The sequence below is a fragment of the Prionailurus viverrinus genome, chromosome F1 (genome assembly GCF_022837055.1).
Source record: "Prionailurus viverrinus isolate Anna chromosome F1, UM_Priviv_1.0, whole genome shotgun sequence".
In the NCBI taxonomy this organism is placed as follows: domain Eukaryota; kingdom Metazoa; phylum Chordata; class Mammalia; order Carnivora; family Felidae; genus Prionailurus; species Prionailurus viverrinus.
The window spans coordinates 14,559,232-14,571,259 of NC_062577.1; positions in this window are offsets into that span (position 1 = coordinate 14,559,232).

Here is a 12,028-nt window from a genome sequence, read left to right on the forward strand (position 1 = left end):
TATAGTTTTCAGCATACAGATCTTTTACATCTTTGGTTAGGTTTATTCCTAGGTATTTTATGGTTGTTGGTGGAATTGTAAATGGGATGGTTTTCTTGATTTCTCTTTCTGTTGCTTCATTATTGGTGTATAGAAATGCAACCGATATCTGTACATTGATTTTGTACCCTGCGACTTTGCTGAATTCATGTATCAGTTCTGGCAGACTTTTGGTGGAGTCTTTGGGTTTTCCATGTTGTCTGTGAAAAGTGAAAGTTTGACTTCTTCTTTGCCAGTTTTGATGCCTTTATTTCATTTTGTTTTCTGACTGCTGATGCTAGGACTTCCAACAGTATGTTAAACAACACTGGTGAGAGTGGACATCCCTGTTGTGTTCCTGATCTTAGGGGGAAACCTCTCAGTTTTTTCCCAGTGAGGATGATATTAGCTGTGGGCTTTTCATATACGGCTTTTATGATGTTTGTTCTATCCCAACTTTCTTGAGGGTTTTTATTAAGAAAGGATGTTGTAAGGGGCACCTGGGTGGCTCAGTTGGTTAAGCGTCCAACTTCAGCTCACGTCTGATCTCACTGTTCGTGAGTTCAAGCCCCACATCCGGCTCTGTGCTGACAGCTCAGAGCCTGGAGTCCACTTCAGATTCTGTGTCTCCTTCTCTCTGTGACCCTTTCCCGCTCACACTCTGTTTCTCTGTCTCTCTCTCAAAAATAAACATTAAAAAAATTAAAGAAAGGATGTTGTATTTTGTCAAATGCTTTTTCTGCATCTATTAACAGATCATATGGTTCTTATCCTTTCTTTTACTAATGTGATCTATCACACTGATTGATTTGCAAATATTGAACCAGCCCTGCAGCTCAGGAATGAATCCCACTTAATCATGGTGAATAATTCTTTTTATATGCTGTTGAATTCAATTTGATAGTATCTTGTTGAGATTTTTTTTGTGTCCATGTTCATCAGGGATATTGGCCTGTACTCCTTTTTTGTGGGGTCTCTATCTGGTTTGGGAATCAAGGTAATGCTGGCTTCATAGAATGAATCCGGAAGTTTTCCTTCCATTTCTATTTTTTGGAACAGCTTGAGAAGGATACATATTAACTCTGCTTTAAATGTCTGGTAGATTTACCCTGGGAAGCCATCTGGCCCAGGACTCTTATTTGTTGGGAGATTTTTGATAATTGATTCAATTTCTTCACTAGTTATGGGTCTGTTCAAATTTTCTATTTCTTCCCATTTGAGTTTTGGAAGTGTGTGGGTGTCTAGGAATTTGTCTATTTCTTCCAGGTTGTCCAGTTTGTTGGCATATAATTTTTCATAGTATTCTCTGATAATTACTTGTAATTCTGAGGGATTGGTTGTAATAAATCCATTTTCACTCGTGATTTTATCTATTTGGGTCCTCTCTCTTTTCTTTTTGAGAAGTCTGGCTAGGGGTTTATCAATTTTGTTTATTTTTTTTATTTTTATTTTTATTTTTTTTTTAAATTTTTTTGTCAACGTTTATTTATTTTTGGGACAGAGAGAGACAGAGCATGAACAGGGGAGGGGCAGAGAGAGAGGGAGACACAGAATCGGAAACAGGCTCCAGGCTCTGAGCCATCAGCCCAGAGCCCGACGCGGGGCTCGAACTCATGGGCCGCGAGATCGTGACCTGGCTGAAGTCGGACGCCCAACCGACTGCGCCACCCAGGCGCCCCAATTTTGTTTATTTTTTCAAAAAACCAACTCTTAGTTTCATTGATCTGTTCTTTTTTTTTTTTTTTTGATTCTATATTGTTTATTTCTGCTCTGGTCTTTATTATTTACCTTCTTCTGGATTTGGGTTTTCTTTGTTGTTCTGCTTCTAGTTCTTTTAGGTGTACTGTTAGATTTTGTATTTGGGATTTTTCTTGTTTCTTGAGATAGGCCTGGATTCCAATGTATTTTCCTCTCAGGACTGCCTTTGCTGCATCCCAAAGGGTTTGGATTGTTGTGTTTTCATTTTCATTTGTTTCCATATATTTTAAAATTTCTTCTTTAATTGACTGGTTGACCCATTCATTCTTTAACCTCCATGGATTTGGAGGTTTTCCAAACTTTTTCCTGTGGTTGATTTCAAGTTTCATAGCATTGTGATCTGAAAGTGTGTGTGGTATGATTTCAATTCTTTTATATTTACTGAGGGCTGTTTTGTGGCCCAGTATGTGATTTATCTTGGAGAATGTTCCATGTGCACTCGAGAAGAATGTATATTGTGCTGCTTCAGGATGAAAAGCTCTAAATATATCTGTCAAGTCCATCTGGTCCAGTGTACCATTCAGGGCCATTGTTTATTGATTTTCTGTCTAGATGATCTGTCCATTGTTGTAAGTGGAGTATTAAAGTCCTCTGCAATTACCACATTCTTACCAATAAGATTGCTTATGTTTGTAATTGTTTTATATATTTGGGTGCTTCCGAATTCAGTGCATAGAAATTTATAATTGTTAGCTCTTCTTGATGGATAGACCCCATAATTATGGTGTAATGTCCTTCTTCATCTCTTGTTAGAGCCTTTAGTTTAAAATCTAGTTTGTCTGATATAAGTATGACTACTCCAGCTTTCTTTTGACTTCCAGTAACATGATAGATTGTTCTCTATCCCTTTACTTTCAATATGAAGGTGTCCTCAGGTCTAAAATAAGTCTCTTGTAGACAGCAAATAGATGGGTCTTGTTTTTTTTTTTTATCCATTCTGATACCCTATGTCTTTTTATTGGTGCATTTAGTCCATTTACATTCAGTGTTATTATTGAAAGATACGGGTTTAGCCTCATTGTGTTATCTGTAGGTTTCATGCTTGTAGTGATGTCTCTGGTCCTTTTTGGTCCTTGCAACATTTCACTCACAGAGTCCCCCTTAGGATCTCTTGTAGGGCTGGTTTAGTGGTGATGAAGTCCTTCAGTAGTTGTTTTTTTGGGAACACCTTTATCTCTCCTTCTATTCTGAATGACAGGCTTGCTGGATAAAGGATTCTTGGCTGCATATTTTTCCTGTTCATCACATTGAAAATTTCCTGCCACTCCTTTCTGGCCTGCCATTTCAGTAGATAGGTCTGCTACTATCCATATGTATCTGCCCTTGTATGTTAAGGCCTGTTTTTCCCAACTGCTTTCAGAATTCTCTCTTTATCTTTGTATTTTTCCAGTTTCACTATGATATGTTGTGCAGAAGATCGATTAAGTTATGTCTGAAGGGAGTTCTCTGTGCCTCCTGGATTTCAATGTCTGCTTCCTTCTCCAGATTGGGGAGGTCCTCAGCTATGATTTGTTCATGTATACCTTCAGCCCCTTTCTCTCTCTTCTTCTTCTGGAACTCCTACAATATGGATATTATTCCGTTTCATTGATTCACTTAGTTCTCTAATTCTCCCCTCGTGATCCAGAATTTTTTTTATATATTTTTGTCAGCTTCCTCTTTTTCCATAATTTTCTCTTCTATTCCACTTATTCTCCCCTCTGCCTCTTCAGTCCTCACTGTGACTGCTTCTAGTTTATTTTTCACCTAATTTATAGAATTTTTAATTCATCATTATTATTTTTTAGTTCCTTGATCTCTGCAGCAATAGATTCTGCTGTCTTCTATGCTTTTTTCAAGCCCAGCGATTAATCTTATGACGATTATTCTAAATTATTTTTCAGTTATATTGTTTATATCTGTTTTGATCAATTCTTTAGCTGTCATTTCTTCCTGGAATTTCTTTTGAGGAGAATTCTTCCGTTTCATCATTTTGCCTAGTTTTCTGTACCTTATGTGTTTTAAAAGCTTGTTATGTGCCCTGAACCTGTGAGCACTACTGTATTAAAGAGGGGCCATTCACTGTCCAGGGCCTGGCCCTTCAGGAGGTGTTTTTTGGGGAGTGTTATTTGCTGTCTCTTGTGACTTTGGTTAATTTATCTGCCTACTCCTAGTAATGTTTTGGACCCTCCACCAGGTGTGCTTTGATTTGTTTGTTGAAGTAGCCCTGGAAAGGAAAACAAACAACCAAAAAACAAACAGAAAACAAAAACATGCAAACACACAGACAAATAAAACAAAAACAAAAAACCAGAACACCAGCTACAAGTAAACAACAGGGTGGAAGCAGTGCTGATGGAAGAGGCCTATCCCATACAAAGAGAGAAATGACAGGGGCGGGGAAAAAGAAAAAATAAAAATCGACCAGGCAGAGAAACTATATGACTTAATCCAGAGACAGAGAAGGGAAAATAAAGAAGGAGGAGGGGAAAAAGAAAAGAAGATAAAGTTGTCCAGACAGAGAAACTATATGGCTTAATTAATCCAGAGAGAGAGAGAGAGTAAGGAAAATAAAGAAGGAGGTGTAGAATAGGTATCAGGAGTATGGATTAAATATGTCTGCTTAAACAAACCAACAACCAGAGTAACTAGACTAGAGGAGGGAAGAGATAAGAAGGAGAAAAGGAAGAATATATCTACATAATTAGAACTGTCTGAGAATTAAATCAGGCAATGCAGCAGTGCAGGTCTGGAGGAAGGGCTGTCTGGTTGTCTATCCTGTTCTAGTAGATAGACAGTTACCAGGTGTGCAGGGGTGTGGTTTGGTGCAGGCAGGTCCCACCTCCACTGTGCACCCTGTTGACTGTTCCCTGAAGCCTCACCTCAGTGGTGATGGGGAGAAAAATGGCGACACCCCAGTCTCTCCTCCACGGACTGGTGTCCCAAGCTACTCTGTTCGAGCTGTGCTCACTGTGCCACGGTGCAAATGAGGCACTTTGTCTCACTCCCCTGACTCTGGTGCCTGGTGCTGGGCTGGGATTCAAACTCTCCCTCCGTGCACCGGTACTGGGGGAGTGACTCCCCGTGCCATCCGATATGTGGTCCCTGGCTGGCAGGTGCAGGCAGGCTTTGTCCTGTCCCACAGCACTCCAGGGAGGGGATCGCTCTCTCCCACTCTGGACTGCGCCCCTGACCTAGCCACTGAACCCGGGGCTGGCTCCCCTCCTCCCCAGCTGTGCAATCCGGGCAGCCGGCCCCAGTCTGGAGAAAGCCCGGCAGTTGGATATTGGATCTTTCTCTGTTCCAGTTCATGGTTTTTCTCTTATCCAGATACAGTCCTATGCTTCCCCAGCCTCTTTCTCTTCCCTTTGTCACTCCACAGAAAGGGATCCCTCCCCTCCATTTGTTTTCTCTCCTCCAGTTCATAATCACACACCTATGGCCTGCCAGGTTGTCCGGGTGGGTCCCTGGAAGCGACTCTCTTTGCTTCTTGGGGTTCAAAGTCCTTTGGTTTCAACACCGCTTTGTTTGAGAGATGAGGGAACTTCGGATCCCCCCACTTCTCTGCCATGTGGGCCCCTCCCCGAATTTCTTTACGTGTACGAGCTCCTTTAATCCTTACCGTAACCACATTATTCTTCTAGAGATGAGTAACCTGAGGCACAGCGAGGTTAGGTCAAAGGTCACTTGCAAGTAGCAGACACAAACTTCAGATACAGCAATCTGGCTCTGGATGCACCTTCATGCTTCTGGGGCAACTCCTCCACCCCCCATCTCTTTGGTCCTTCTTCCCTTCCAACAACATTCAATGCCTACATTTCGAAGTTGAAGCATATGGACTCCTTCCAGTGCATTATAGTTCTGCACTCTGGAACCTACTTCAGGCAGGGCAGAGGTGGGATGGAGGGCAGAAGGAACACTGAGTGTCAGCAGTGACCCATTGGAATAATTCTGTTTCATGGAAAGAATTAAGGTCTGTCCGTCCGATGGCAAAAAAGGAAGGGCAGCACCAAAGGGCGCCCATGGTGCTTTCCTGGTGATGGAGCTCTCCTGTGACTTGTGTATAGGAGGCTCTGGGAAGGGGTGGGACAGGGGGGCACTGGAGTAGAATGCCCTAGATCTGCTATTCTTGCTCTCGGTGTCCTCAGAACCCTGCCACTCAGAGCTGCAAACTGATGGCGGGAGGAGGCTAGAGGTTGGCAGGGGGATCTGTCCCTGAGGGTCTCTGCTCATTTCTTCCTATGCCAAGGGTCTTCTCTTATTTTAAAAAATGGTAGACAATTAAGTCCCATGTTGCTTGAAACAGAAAAAAAAGAGAGACTTTAGAAAATCTCTTGCAAATCCAAAAAGCCAGCTCCTGGCCAGGAGACATACAAACTCTTTTAATAACCTTTTTCTGGATCTACTTAAATGGAAACAGTCACCAGTATTTTTAGCTGCTGTGTAACGGATGTAAAAAAGAAGGGGGAAATGTGTACGTTTTTTCTTCCCTAGTTAGAATAAGAAGGAATTGCTCATTATCTCTTAACCGAGTCACTGCCGGGAAGACAGGGAAACACCCAGGAGTCCTCATTGGCTCCTCCTCTGGCCTGGATGGGATTTAAATCCAGGGAGGGAAGCTGAGGAGGGGAGCGAAGGAGGGAGAGAGAAGCACCAAGCTCTGCAGCCCGAGGGGCCCAGTCCCTGGGGGAAGTGTTGGAAGTGGTGCCCAGCAGCCTCTGAGGTAAGAGGTCCTGAGGGCTTTACCTGTGAGCGGGAGGGTGATGGCCAGCTGGGCATGAGGTCCTGAGCTGAAAATCCCAGGCAATGTCATTGCCTAAACCTAATTAGGAAATATTTGCCAGGACCCAAGTAACGTGTCCTTAGTCAGCAGTATACTGGATACCCGACAGGGACTGAGTACAATCACCTTCCTACCTGGCCACATGCAGTCTGTGTTGTAGGGGAATTTCTGCCTGGAGTAACAGATTTTTACATACGATATTTCCTTTAAGTTTTTCGTGGCCTCCTCATCTCTTGTTTCTTTGCGGGCCTTTTTTTTTTTTTTCTTTATTACAATGTCAAAGCCCTCATTTTTTGGTAAGTTTTCTTACATCTCACTTTTTAATAAAATCCTGAAACAAAGCTTTCATTTTCGATGTGATCAGGAAACTGTCCTAACATTCCCCTTTTTTTGAAATTTGGATATGCCAAGTAAGATGATGTTTGCAAATGCACTTAAGAGCTTTGAAGTTTTTTCAAACATTTAATTTTATAGGTTTTATTCCTTATTTGTATTTATTTCTTATTTTATAGGTTTTATTTCTTATTTATAACTTTCCCCCAAATTCCCATGCCATGACCCTTGAAATGCCTTGAAAACACCCATATTAAAGCATTTCAAGAAACTATGTGCTGGACTAGTTCTCGGGGTCTTTTTATTTATGTACCTATTTATTTATTTTTGTGGTCAGGAGATACCTGAGGAAATGGAGAAGGAATGAGTGAGAACAGTCACCTAAAAACACAAAACTGGAGTTGCTGACATGAGCATTTAAAAAAGAACAAATCCTAACATAAAAATAACAAACTAGGTTAGCCATAGTGTCTAATGCCCATAGGCTCCTCCAGGAGCCAGAGTACCACTGAGGTAGCAGGTGACACGTGCTTAGCCACGGCCATAGACAGGTGGCTGCCGAAACACAGGATCTGCATGGGAAGAATTGGTGTTTTTTGGCATTTAGATGTTTGTTGGAGATTCAGAGTCAAGGTGACAATGCTGGGAGACAATCTCCGGAAGAAATAGAAAGTATTAACATCAGTTACCATTTTTTTTCCTAGGGGTACTCCCCTGCTCTCCCAAACCAGACATTCTTTCATGCAACTTTGAATCCTGCTATGTCCCCAAATTTGTGGCTGCAGCGGACTGCTAAAGGAGGGAAAATTACACAGGATGACTTCAGATCGTCTTGTGGCTTCTGGTTTCTATTCCAGCACCGTTCTGTGGTTTGAAATATAGGGTAGACTGAGGTCTGCTCCTGAGAAGGGGCCTGTAGAAATCATGCCCAGATCCAGTGGAAACTCTTGTCCATCCACCACTCATTCCAGAGCCTTGGCTCCTGTAGGATCTGGATACAGATATGAGATCATGGTTTAGGTTCCATAGCAGCATCTGGGGCCACCAGTCAGCAAGCTGGTGATGCTAAGATCTCAAGCCTGATCCCCGAATAGGCTTTGCAGGGTCTCACCACAGTAGACTCGCTGTTAATGTCAACCAGCCACTGTCTGAATAAGTGCTGTTGGTCTCAAGGAGAGACCCAGAGCGTGCGGATGGAACTCACCCTCTTTGGAAGAAGGCTGGAACTTTAAAATTATTTCAATCTGTGGAAAACCACACGTTAAACCAAAGATAGGAAAAGCAATATTTTCATCATACGCCTCTCTTCATTATCATTCAGCTGAAACAGAGTTTGTCATGTGAAGCCCTCTACACCTGTGTGTCTAATGTGATGCTTAGGCATTCTGGAGACTGGGTGTATGGTTGGATGTGGAGGAGGCAGGTCTCCGAATTTATGCCCTTGTGCCCATTTTATCTTCTCACTATGCACGAGCCTGTGCATTCCAGTGAAAGTAAAAGGAAGGGCTTTATATGAGGAAGGAATTCATTCCCATGGTGTCAACGGACATCTTTGCCTTTGCCTGATGCTTAGGAAAAGCTTTAGAAGAGCTTAGCACAGAGCCTGGCACATCATAAGAACTTAGAAAGTGGTAACTACCATTGTCACCACCCCATTTGAGCTCCCGTAAGGTAGACTAATATTCGGTTGATGGAATAAAACAACCACGGCAGCTTGTGACCACCTGTGAAAAGGTGATTGAATGTTGAAGCTGAATCAGAGACACCATGTGTCAGCTTTTCTAGCTTGTGGTGTATGGGAAGATTTGGTGGAAAGAGCTCTTCAGGAAAAGAGGTCTTGTGTGGCAGTGAGAGTCATCTACAAGGACTTCTTGGGCACTCGCCGGTTGTGGTCCACTGACCCGGAGGAGTGGGCACACCTAATGATGCCTGAAATGCCACCATATTAAGCCTTATCCCATGAAACCAATTTTTCATTCTCACCCACACTTGGTATCTTCTATCCTGTATAGAATACCTCTGCAGAGGGTTCAGGGTCACAGGGCCTCGAAATAAGTGTTCACATGTATTTGGTTTGTCTGTAGTATGACCTAGCCGAAAGAGTACTGTCTTGTGCGTCTCACATGCTCACATTACTAAAAGAGAAAAAGATCCAGAGGTGAAATCGGTAGGCTGAGGATGAGTTGATCCAGGCACCCAAGAACTTGCTCTCCTGGACTGAGTACTGGGTCAGAAGACCTTGGGGTCACCCAAGGCCCAGGTTGTAGATCACTGGCAGAATATGCCCAAGAGAGTTTGGGGAAGGAGTAACAAATGCCAGGTGACATTTATGACATCAGTGCATCCCTAGCCACCATCTCCTTCACTTTCCTTCATGGTTCAATGATGTCCACCCTGTCATTTGGGGACAGAATATCTTTTTAAGTGACTCTACTGGAAATGGATGATACGATTTTTCTAAAACCCAAAGCAGTGCTCTCATTTGCTTGTGGTTAATTGTAAAAGCAGGATGAGGTAATAAGGGAACCAAAGAAAGCCCTGAATTTAAGTATAAAGATCTGTAATGGTGGCTAGAAATTGGCTGCCACTCTCTTCGTTGTAAGTCGTATATTTTATTTCCGACCAGGATGTGTGTGCTTCTTTGGAGACAATGAGGTGACATGGAGACCATCAGCCTTAGGATAGGAGAGGACTATCTGGGACTGAGGGTCCATTCTTCTCCTCTGGCCAAGCCTTGGTTGACATCTGCCCCTACAGACAGAAGTCTTGGTCTGCTTTGTGTTTTTTGGGAAGGAAGTTCTCCAGAATTTCATGAGAAGTGATCATGATTTAACCTCCTTGTGGGGGGGGGGAAATGAATTGTTCTTCTAGGAGATCATCCTTGGTACTGCTCAGAGGGAGTACAGGCATAGGATTTAGTTACTGGGCAGTTCATTTTGAAATGAGCACCTGGTAAGCCCTGAGTCTCTTCTCTCTTTCTTTCTTTCTTTATTTCTTTCTTTCTTTCTTCCTTCCTTCCTTCCTTCCTTCCTTCCTTCCTTCCTTTCTCTCTCTCTTTCTTCCTTCCTTCCTTCCTTCCTTCCTTCCTTTTTCTTTCTTTCTTTCTTTCTTTCTTTCTTTCTTTCTTTCTTTCTTTCTTTCCAGCAGAAGAACCCCTCTCTTAAATATGATAGGCAAGAGGACATTGGTTTATTTTTCACAGTTGGTATTCTTCTCACTGGATTTTTTTGAGGGGCAGGCAGTCCATATAGCAGAAAGATGAAGAACACAGGGAGAGTGGACAGACCTGGTGTTTGATCTCAGCTCTGCTGCTTATTAGCTCTGTGCCCTTGGGAAAGCTAGTTAACCTCTCTGAACACCTGTTACAAAGAATGGTATCAATTGACTCCCAGGATTTTGAGGACTAAGTGAGAATAATATTTATAAAGTACTTGGCAGTCACCACCATCTAATAAACCCTAGGGGCGGATTACTACTTGATACACAAAATATTACCTTCGTCAGGACTGTGCTGAAAATACAGAGGGAGTCAACACATTCATGGTCACTACCATGCCCGAGATTTACAAGGATGTCCGGCTGAAGAACTCACATATAGATTTTGGGGCTATCTGTGGTTGGTTGGAAATTGAAGTCACAAGGGTGGATGTGGCCATCAAGAGAGAATGAATAGAGCACAGATGTAGAGCCCTGTGACATCAGTGTGTCTTTCAGGGCAGAACCAGGACTGTCCATCCAGCTGATGGTAGCAGCACACTCCTTAAAGAGCCTTTCTCGAAAAAGCAATGCCAGGAAGCATTTGTCTTGAGTCTTAGTATGCCTCTGCCTGCCACTTCCCCACACCCCTCCCACCCCTTCTGCAGCCAGAATTAAAGACAAGATTGGAGTCAATGAGACTGATTCTTGTGGACACCTGGTTTCCTGTGGTTTCCTGCAGGCACATTCCTCGCATGTAAACCCCCTTTATCGCAGACATTCCTACAGCATTTACCAAATGATTCCTCAACAGAAAAATCATCCCCATTCGGCAACTTATCCTGCATTTTCCTTGGTGACATTTGCTGCCCTGTCCGCCCCCTCCCCACTCTGACGGAGCTCTGTCTGTGGTCGGCTGTGCATGCTAGCAGCCTTGGTGAGGTCATCCCTTCCTTCTGCTCTTACACAAGGCAAGTCTCTCCTGCCACGTGCTGGAAGGAGAGACAGCAGGCTTCTCCTCTCGCTCATTACACTTGACAGAAGTGCTAGGTCGCAGATCCCTCCCTCCCATCTTCTTTCCAACAATCACCCTGCCCAGGGAAATCTGAGCTCAACTGGGGGAATCCAAGAGGCTGCAATTAGCGAGGACATCTTGTTACAAGCGACAGGCGGCAGAAGGACGGGCGACACGGAGGGCTCATACGAGGGCTTCTGGGGTTTCTCATATTCCAGGCTTCCCAAAACAAACACAGTGAGACTGGGCTTTGCACAGCCTTGCTGCGGTTTATGGCAAGAGTCTGTAGCTGTTTTGCATTCGTGCAGAACTTCTTCAAAAACCCATCTGCGCTCCATTTGCGTCTCAGAAAATAGTGAGCCATGGGGTGGGGGAGGGGTTTGGATGGCAGGAGTGGGCAGAGAAGTCTCAGTCTGCTTTTCTAGCTCCACTGTTGCCTGGGAAGGGGATCTGGGACAGCGAAAACTCCATTCAAAGAAGTTGCTTTGAGATCAATGTGTGTGGTTATTGGGGTTGACAGAGGTGCTCAGGGCTTAAGCTCAGTTAGTGGACACTGTGTAGACCAGTTTGAATCTGCAGCCTTGCACTTCTGCTGCATAATCAAGGGCACATTGCTTGATGTCCCTGAGCCTCGGTCCCCATTTCGGGGAGTGAACACACAGCTATGCGTGTAACTGTGCTACCATTGGGTTGAACTTTTGAAGATAGCAATTGTGAAATATCTTATCTTTTTTGAGTTTTTGCTTATTTATTGAGAGAGAGAGAGAGAGAGAGAGAGAGAGAGCACGAGCAGGGGAGGGGCAGAGAGAGAGGGAGAGGCAGAAAGAATCCCAGCAGGCTCTGTGCTGCCAGTGCAGAGCCCAATGCGGGGCTTGAACTCACAAACTGAGAGATCTCGACCTGAACCGAAACCAAGAATCTGACGCTTAACTGAGTCACCCAGTTAA